The sequence below is a fragment of the Columba livia genome, chromosome 1 (assembly GCF_036013475.1).
Source record: "Columba livia isolate bColLiv1 breed racing homer chromosome 1, bColLiv1.pat.W.v2, whole genome shotgun sequence".
NCBI lineage: Eukaryota > Metazoa > Chordata > Aves > Columbiformes > Columbidae > Columba > Columba livia.
The window spans coordinates 3,904,720-3,914,040 of record NC_088602.1 but is presented as its reverse complement, the minus strand read 5'-3'; the positions used below and the strand labels follow the sequence as shown (position 1 = coordinate 3,914,040).

Genomic DNA, 9,321 nt, shown 5'->3' with positions numbered 1-9,321 from the left:
AATTCCTATTAGAAATCACTGATGCTTCTTTGAAAAATGTCTTGTAGCACTCTGTTTCCTGTGGTGGTATTTCTGTCACTGGCTGCAGAAATCCTGTAACTCCTTGTTTGGCTGCCAAGGTTCCGCTGTAAAGAAGCAGAGGAGCAGAGCTGCTTAATTCTGTGGGTGCAGCGATCCCGTTTTCTCCCCACGCTCTGTTTCTGTGCAACGCTGCACATCTCAGAGTTGCCAGAAACATCCCAGTCACTCCGAGAAGGTGAAAATAAATCTCTTGACTGGGTCTGTTTCAAGAAACAGCTGCTAACGTGGAATAACAATAGGTGTTATCCCAAAGTAGGCTTAACATTCAATAATTTCCAGACCTCTAATGCTCTCTACTCTCCGTAAGGAAAACAGTTCTTAGAAAGAACAGCAGTCTCCCCACCATTTTGCCTATGTATAAGCAAAAAGAATGGAGTTGCAAGTATTATGTAGATCTGTATTAGTTTCAGAATACATACATGTTCATTATAAGTTTACTTTGCAAAATAACATTAACCAAATGGAATTCAGCGCGCATGTTCCATAACGGTGCCTGTCTGTCTTCTGTTTTAGCTGGCAACAGTCAGTCCCTGCAAGTCCCTGAAGGCAAGGCAGGTACTAGCAAAGTTTGTTCAGTGACACTGAGGAGCAGCAGTGACAGAAGAGGTGCCTGTGTCGTCCCCGTTCCTCTGTTTTGTACCGTCCCAAAGTTAAACACGTCAGTGAGTAACTGCCCGTGTGATCTTATGGTAGATGATGCTCTTGTGTTGCAGTGGCTACTCATAAGTGCTTTGCGTGAGGTTAGAAGAAAGAGTCCTGTGACATCTCTACTAAAAAGATACTGAAAAGTGCTGATTTGCATTTGAAAATTGAGATCTCTGTCAATGGCTGGAGGCAGTTCGGCACATCTGACGATGGTTTCAGGTGTCTCACGGTCTCTCCCTGAGAGGTGACCTACTGAGTCTCTGGTCATCTGTGATGGCCCGTAGAGCTGGGACTACAGTCAGAGCTGGGACTACGCGCACAACTGCTGGAGTCTGACGATTCAGCTGCTGTCAACTCTTCAGCCAGTTAACGTCTGAGGAGCTGGGGAAAGGACCATCTTTCCTTGCTTCTGGAAGAACCTCTAGAAGATCTGCTCAGCAAGACACCACCTCTGGCATAGCCCACCAGCCTCAGCGAGGTTTTCTAGCAGGTAGATTCTGGAAACCAAGAGATTTCAGTGTCTACTGTCAACGGGACACGGCGTTTGAGGGGAAGAGCTTATCACCAACACATTGATTCTTTATTTTTTGTCCTCTTACTTCCAGAGCAGAGCTTCAAGCTTCATGGCTGATTCCTAGTGGAGCAGCAGAACACTTCTGTAGAATTGGCACTTGCTAACTTGGTGATGGAAAGATGTTTATGAGCTATTGGGAAAGAGAGGTGATGGGTTTGAGTCATAAGAGAAGCAGAGGAGGGTTGGGGAGATACGTGATGGAGCTTGGTAGTGTGATGCTCTCAGCCTGTGTACTATATAAGCCCAGAGCTAAGACCAGATGTAGTGCTGGTATTCTCCATCCTCACCTTCAGGCTGAGCAGACACAGGCTGGAGGACTTTGTGCTGCTGATAGAACAGGTCCCTCTCATGGAGCATGGAGAAGTGGCCACAAGGAGGCTGATGATGGTTGGACTCACGTCCATCCCTGCGGGTCCACCGTTGTGCAGGCAGCCAACTAAAGGCACGCTTGGCCTCCTTCCTAAGCTGGGGACTTAAGTTGAAAGTGAATCATCCGTTTCATTAAATCAGAGGCCACTTCAAGGACTGCGGCCCAATTATGCCACATGTTGTACGTATCCCATAAAGAGTATTTGTGGTGAAATGGGATCCATATGGGCAGATCCTTACTGGTGAGGACATCCCGCTGAAGAACAGCCTTGGGTATCTGCCTGCAGAGATCAGACTTAGCAAGATTCAGGCCTTGACTCTTAATTTATAGTGTTGAACAGCTCTCAAGAGAGGGAGTGATCCGTAGGAGGTTCAGTATAAAGTGGATGGTGCTGTGATTTGCATTTTTTCCTCCCAAGGAGTGAGGCTTGCTGCCCTTGTCTTGGTGTGAGGCTCTGTGCTCCAGGAATAAGCATGAATATCGCAGTCTGGCCTGAATTCTTCCCTGGAGGAAAGAGACAGATGATATCATTGTTGGAGTTGTTTGGACATCATAAAGGTACTTACTGAAATGAGAAAAATATGGTTTTCATTCCTTTTTTTAATAATAAAAAAGTAAGGGGAAGGTATGAGTGCCAGGAACCTCACTGAGAAAAGAATCCTTGTGCCCTCGAGGACTTCTCTTTCCCTGATTAATAAGCACTTCGAAGTCAATTTTTGGTTCATTTTGTGTGTACATATATAAAGTATGCAAAGCCACATGAAGTTACTTGTTTGCCTTGCAGACATCAACTTTGAGCAAAGCTTTGATTAAGCAGCAGCACATCCAGAGCAAAAGGCACACAGCTTATTCCTGGGAGACTTTGTCCACACCATACACAGCTCCTCCCGATCCCTGTACCCTATGATCCAAGCACACAACTGTTAAATTACCAAAATACACAAGCCTAAACACATGCTAATTATTAGATAGTTTCCACTCCTGCTCTGAAAAGTTTAAGTGGAAGTACGCAACTGAGCATTGACTTTGTTTTCAGTTTCGCTGTACATAACTACACCTTCCAAATCGATGTCATGTATAAGGCCGGGAATGCTGTTCAGTGTCTGCAGAGACAGCAGAAAGCTTGAAGGAATTACTGCTTGGCAGGTGAGCAAAGCTCTCTCCGTTTAGCCATTCTTATAAACTTTAATCCCGTAAGTGTATCACCATTGCAGAAAATGTGTTTATTGAGAAACCTGGGGCCTCAGTGTGGGTTTTGGCATATGTAGAGGCACCCTTCTGCGTTATTATAAAAGCTGGATTTGGAAAGTACTTGTAATACACACAATTTGACATCGGGTATTCTTGTATTTTCCAGACTATTTCATGTTTTAACAACGGGGGTAGCGGAATAGATTCTTGACGCTAATCTTGACTCTTCGCACCTTTCAGGCAGGACGATAAAGCCGGAGCCTGGATGGGGTTGCCCATGTCACAGTGCATCATAGCTCCTGGGAAACTCTTCAAAGTGAAAAAAAGATGCTGAAAATGCTGATCCAGTTATTTCCTGCATTATTTGCTTCGCCAAGGTATGCATAAGGTACTGCACACCTTGCTGCTACATGGTCCTTCAGGTCTCACCACTCTTCTCCCAGCACCAGTATGGAAAGACCTGCAAGGAAGACAGGTCTTTCCAGGACAAAGTGCTGGTTTTCTGCCCTGTGTGTTCTATAGGTTTGTGCCTGCTGTGCTCTAAGGTCACGCTTTTCAAAAGTCAGTGTTCTTGCATGCCCTTATTTTATATTTCTTGAGTGGAGATGCATTGAAAGGCTGTGGTTTTTATAAAGTGTTTAGCATTACCCCTCTCCGTGGGAAGGAGCTTTAAAGTGGTGTCAAGCTGGGCACACACAGTTAAAGGCACAAAAACCCACAAGGTTTTGAAAAGCTCTGCTTAGGAACAAAATTTGGCATCTGAGAAGAGCACTGGGACTGTATTGTTTAGTTACCTCGGTATTATATTGCATTACCCAGGTGGCTTTCGGTATACTTGTAACAATAAAATCTAAACAATTTTGAAATTTGCTTTTCTTGATAAATCCCCTCATTTTAATTGTGGTTTGGAGAACAGAAAAACCCCACTGTGTTCAGTTTCTTCTGTTAAACATTACATGTGCTAATTTTTTCTACCTTACTCCATTCACTTACCCATTCCCAAATTCACCCCAACAGTCCTTCACTTCTTTTTGTCTTCAAAGTTGCATTCTCTTCTCAATTCCAGTTCCATGTTAGTCATTGCATCTGATCTTTGAGGCTATTTCCTCCTCTGACCAGGATATATTTTGCAAGATGTATCAGTTTAGGTTTACTGTTTAAACAAACAAAACCACCCTTTTTCTCACCTAACCTCTTGTTTCTCCCCTCATCCTTAACACAGCTCAAACTGATGAAAAACATCTCTAGACTTTAGGCTGGTGTGTCCCCTCAGGTGTAAGTGCAGGAAAGAGCCCTTACCATTAATAGTATTGTGTATTAATCAGTAATCTATGATGCTAAATAGCATAACCACCAATGGATGATTTACCTGCAGCTACTTATTCTCCTTATTCTTTTTTGGGTTGACCTTCTTGTTGGCACAGTCGTTACCTGTTGTTTAAATTAAATACATGGCAAGCCATTGCAGATTGAAAAAAAAATGCGTTTATTTTCTGACAGATTGAGGATGTTCTGAGATGTGATGGTCACACAGGGAGTCCACTGCTGAGCACATTTAGCAGAAGATGTTGTAGCGATGAGGATTTGGGTTGGATACCTGACTGTATGGATCCATACTTTGCTGTCAGATCAGGTCATATAGATCCATGCGCTTTACTCTTTGCACTTCTTAATCCTTTCTGCAGGGACTCTGCTTTTAAAATGTTGATTTGTAGCGTCATATCCCACTCCCTGCTACTCTGCATGAATGGTAAATCTTGATCATGGCCTGCTCTGATGTCAGGTCTGTGGTCTATGCAGGCAGGCTTCAGCCAACACTCTGCCCATGCTCCATTATATTTGTAAGAGCTAAGAACACAGTCCCTCCTGACATCACTATCAATTTGGATTCACACTTTGTCAGCAGAGGAAGAATATTGGAAACTAGTTCCATGTGGTTTTGGTTACTGAGGCATCTTCTCCCATAACAGCACTGTCACCTTTTGCAATGACAGCAGTTTGTCATAGAATCATAGAATATTTGGGGTTGGAAAGGACCTTCAAAGCTCACCCAGTGCCACCCCTGCCATGAGCAGGGACATCTTCACCAGCTCAGGTTGCTCAGAGCCCCGTCCAGCCTGGCCTGGGATGTCTCCAGGGATGGTTCATCCACCACCTCTCTGGCCAACCAGGGACAGGGTCTCCCCACTTTTAAGGGCAACAATTTCTTCCTCATGTCCAGCCTGAATCTCTCCTCCTTTATTTTAAAACCATCACCCCTTGTCCTGTTGTAACAGGCCCTGCTAAAACTTCTGCCATTTATGAACATTTCCACTTCACGTGTTCCTTTTCACACTCACACCCTCAGATCGAGCATCTCTGCACAAAAGAAGGTGGGAACGGGTTGGAGACAGCAGCGTGAGTGTAGGAGAGGAGCGTAGGTGGGAAACATCCATTCGAAATATTAAATAACCACAACTGACTCAGAAACCTACCTCCCATGTTTATCTAATTACAAAAAATTAATATAGCAATTTCTTCATTTCCAGCAAATCAGTATTTCCTGAAGTATTGTGATACTTTCCCTGAGCTGAGCGGAGCTCCGCTAGGATTTTCATTACAGACAATTTGGTAATATCTTATTACATGTAAGAGTTGTGGTAAGTCAGCTGAAAATGTGTCTTGCATTCCTGGTTTGTCCCAGAGCTGCTGTGCAGTAGATGTTTCAGTGTGCTAAAGGTAATAAAGAGTTACCTATGCAGTTTTTAGAGATATTTGAATATATCGTAGACTTTACAGAGTAACCACTTCTACTGGGCTGGGAAAGAATTTGAGAGGAGAGCTATAAAATAATTTGTATTGTTGATTCAACAGTAATCCTGATTAATAATTTTAAAATACCTCTTTTAAATAAGCAGTCATAATCTGGCGTGAAACAGAATTTTATAAATTTTTAATCCTCTCAAGGTTAAATTGAAGATAAATTAAGACAAACTTGTGTGGTTAGATATCATCAAAATAAAATACTTCATCTTAAAAACACCGTTTCATTCATCCTGAATGAACCGTGCAGGAAAACAAAGCAATTCACAGAAAATTTTCCCAGTTTACTGAAAGTTTCAGTTCAAAAACTTGGGTGAATACTGTATAAAATCGTATGTCTGTACCACTCCAATCCAACCCATTTTCGTAATAAAGACAAATTAAATCTTCCTTTTGTGTTATTTCTCAGTTTGTCAGATTGCTCATCTAACTAAAGTGAGTGCACAGCTGAGCAGTGAGCAAATATTTTTTTCTAGGGTTGGGGTTTTTTACTTACTTTTGTAGATACGTAACAAGTGTTACTACAGCAAGTTGGGGGCAAGAACAATTTTGGTATTTGAACAACCTGAGATTCCTTTTCCATGTGGAATAAAAACATGTGTTGTATTACAGAGAGTCACCTTAGACCTGACGTTCTCATGTTTCCTTCCTGCATTAAAAAAAGAACAAGAAGTAAAACAACGTACTAGGAAGAAAGGCGGCAGTAATAATTTCTCACTAGGAATGCAATGGGCAAACTAGTTTTGCTTTCCATGCCAGAGAGATATGAGGTAAATACAGTCCTTGAAATCAGTGTGTTTCAGAGCTGACTTTCCAGATGCTGCAGTTAAATCTTGAGAAGTTGTTCCAGAAAGTTTTCCCAAATTTATGATTCAGTACAAGCTCAGCAGAATTAAGTGGGAAATTGTGGCTTTTTCTGTGCTCTCAGCACTTCACTGTACTTGTGTCTAAAAGGTGACAATGATGTCCGTATGTTCGTTTTGTGATATTATTTCATTGCCACTTCTTCATACACGATTCACCTCAAGTATTTGGCTAAGTGTTCCTGAGCATGCAAACTCACATTGTGACGTAGGGAATTATTAAAATAAAACCCTCATTGTGTAATGAAGGACATTTTAATTCTCAAGAACATTTTCCCTACAGGTGTTTGACAAGAACACCTGTTTTGGAGCAGCTTCTGAAGTATGCCAGACACAGCTCATGTGGTACTTAGAGGTCAAAGAGAGCAGTGATGTGTTCGACAGCTCTAGCTCGCTCTTGGTTTTATTTTCTTTTAGGAATAAACTGTGCCCATATCCCATTGTGGATGAAAAATTACTGGTGATTCCCTTAGTTCTGTAACTGTCATCACACAGGACTGGGGTACGAAATGGAAATGGAGGTGGGGATGGCTGGTGTGACCTCAGCCGCTCCTTAGAGAGCTTCTAGTAACTTGGGTTGGACTAGATGAGCTTTCAAGGTCCCTTCCAACCCAAACTACTCTATGATTCTATGAACTTGCAGAGCTTGACTTCCTCTCCCTGTACAATCAAAGATGGGACATGATCTACCCAACCTTTCTCACCTCCTCCACCCATGCCCAGCATAGTGGTGAAGATTCAGGAGAGGTTTACCTACAGGGTACCAGATTCCTTGCACTGTTGAAGAGACATCTCCCATCCTCCTTGACTCTGTGTTCCTTCTAGGAGGTCCCCCAGGTCTCTCAAATGAGTGAAACCCCTGTCTCCAGCCACATATCCAGCCACCTCATGAAGATATGCAATGTGTAGAGCTACAAAGCTGGTGAGGGGTCTGGAGCACAAGTGTGATGGGAGTGGCTGAGGGACCTGGGGGGTTCAGCTGGAGAACAGGAGCTGAGGGGAGACCTTCTGATCTCTGAACTGCCTGAAAGGAGCTTGGAGCCAGGGGGGGTCGGGCTCTGCTCCCCAGGAACAAGCGCCAGGAGCAGAGGAAACGGCCTCAAGTTGCGCCAGGGGAGGTTGAGGTTGGATGTGGGAACAATTTCTTCCCCAAAGGGCTGTGGGGCATTGGACCAGGCTGCCCAGGGCAGTGCTGGAGTCACCACCCCTGGAAGGGCTGGACAGATGTGTATAGATGGGGCTCTCAGGGACATGAGTTACCCACAGTGTTGGGTTAATGGTTGGACTCGATGTCAAGGGTCTTTTCCAACCAAAATGATTCTATGATTTTTATATGGCAGAGACCGGCATGTTCAGGCCTGTGCAAAGCATGAGTACCAGCTGCTAAGCTGCCGCTGAAGGACATGTCTTGTGGAAGTGGTTTCGCTCAGCCAGGCGGGACAACATGGAAGGACCAAAGGACTGGGTGTCACATGCAGTTTGTGCTGTTCCTTCTGTTTTTTTTCCCCATCACCTTCTCACCAGCAGTTAGATATTTAAGTGCAGTATTTTGTTGCGGTAGGAATGCTCACAAGAAACTTCAGCAAAGCCTTTTTCTGCTATTTTTTTTTTGTCTCCTAAACCACCAGGATACCAATTTATGTGTGAGTTTTTCCATAATGCACTCCAGCAGAGTTACTTTGATCCTGCCCAGTGGAAGGATGGCCCAGAGACCTTAAAATCTGTTTGCTTAGGTGTGTATTTTTTTTTTTTTTTTGCACAAACCCCTTTATTTCTGTCTCTTGTTTTTTTTAAGGAGAAATATTAGCCAAGTGAATTTCCACAACAGGTTTTATTTGGCTCCAAGTTCAACTTTATTGTGGTGCTGATGATGATCCTTTTTATTTTCCTTCTACAGGGTGGTTGTGACAGGAGCACCTAATTTGTGCAAGCAGACAGCTCAGAAAATAAGGAAAATGCAACAGCTGGAGAAATCCATCTCCGAGGGCTGGAATGGTTTCCTTGTGCAGATTTCTCCAAATCACAGCTAAGAAGGGGCACGGCTCGCTGAGAAAATGTGTGCCCTGTAAAATAAAAGGATTAGGAAGCCACTTTATAGCTTGTGAGATTTATGGTTTCAGAACAAAAGGCTGTAGTTCCCTTGGCCTGCAGCTCTAAAGGAGGCCAAAACAAACTGCTTTAAAGCTTTGGTTCAAAAGGAAGGCTCAGACCCCCCCTTATGTGGGTCTTTGTGAATGATGGGAATACTGGAAAGAGTCTTGTGTGTCCTGCAGCACCTCTAAGCTACCACTTTGTGTTGCTTGAATGCGGTGATATTGAAAGGTAAATTTGTTCCAAATGTCCCAACACAGTGGGAATGTCAACCGGGAAACCCAGTGATAGAGCAGTGATTTTTAAAAAATATATATTATGGGAAATATTGCAGAGGAAATGTGTGATGTGACCTTTTTTCTGTTTGTTGGAGAAATACAAGCACAAGACATGGCATTGCCTCGCTCTGTTGGAGAGAAGAATCAAAGTTTTTTGGGGATTAGCAGAACCCAAAAGGCTTCATTTCGTATCGATTTGGGTCTCCAAGAAGAGCTCACCTGTGTGGATTTTCTGATAAAGGATGAGTCCACATCAATATTTTCCTATAGTGAAGGGAGCTTAAAGGTCTCTTGTAGCTCTGCAGGACCTGTCCTCCTTCCCCATATTAGTGTGGAATTAGCCAGTTGATTGAAAGGTACCAGTACAAGGCTTGATAAACTCATGCAAGTACCCCAGGGCTTTAAGAATTCTTTTTCTTTCAGAAA

The 9,321-nt window shown here is 43.3% G+C and overlaps 1 long non-coding RNA gene across 1 annotated transcript; it reads left to right on the top strand.

The window, feature by feature from the left end:
* The first annotated feature begins 2,089 nt into the window (after nt 1-2,089).
* On the top strand, nt 2,090-3,234 carry LOC110357530 (uncharacterized). The gene is made up of 3 exons (XR_002411245.2): nt 2,090-2,228; nt 2,707-2,816; nt 3,102-3,234. It is a non-coding gene; the product is annotated as an uncharacterized LOC110357530 (long non-coding RNA).
* Nucleotides 3,235-9,321: the final 6,087 nt, after the last annotated feature.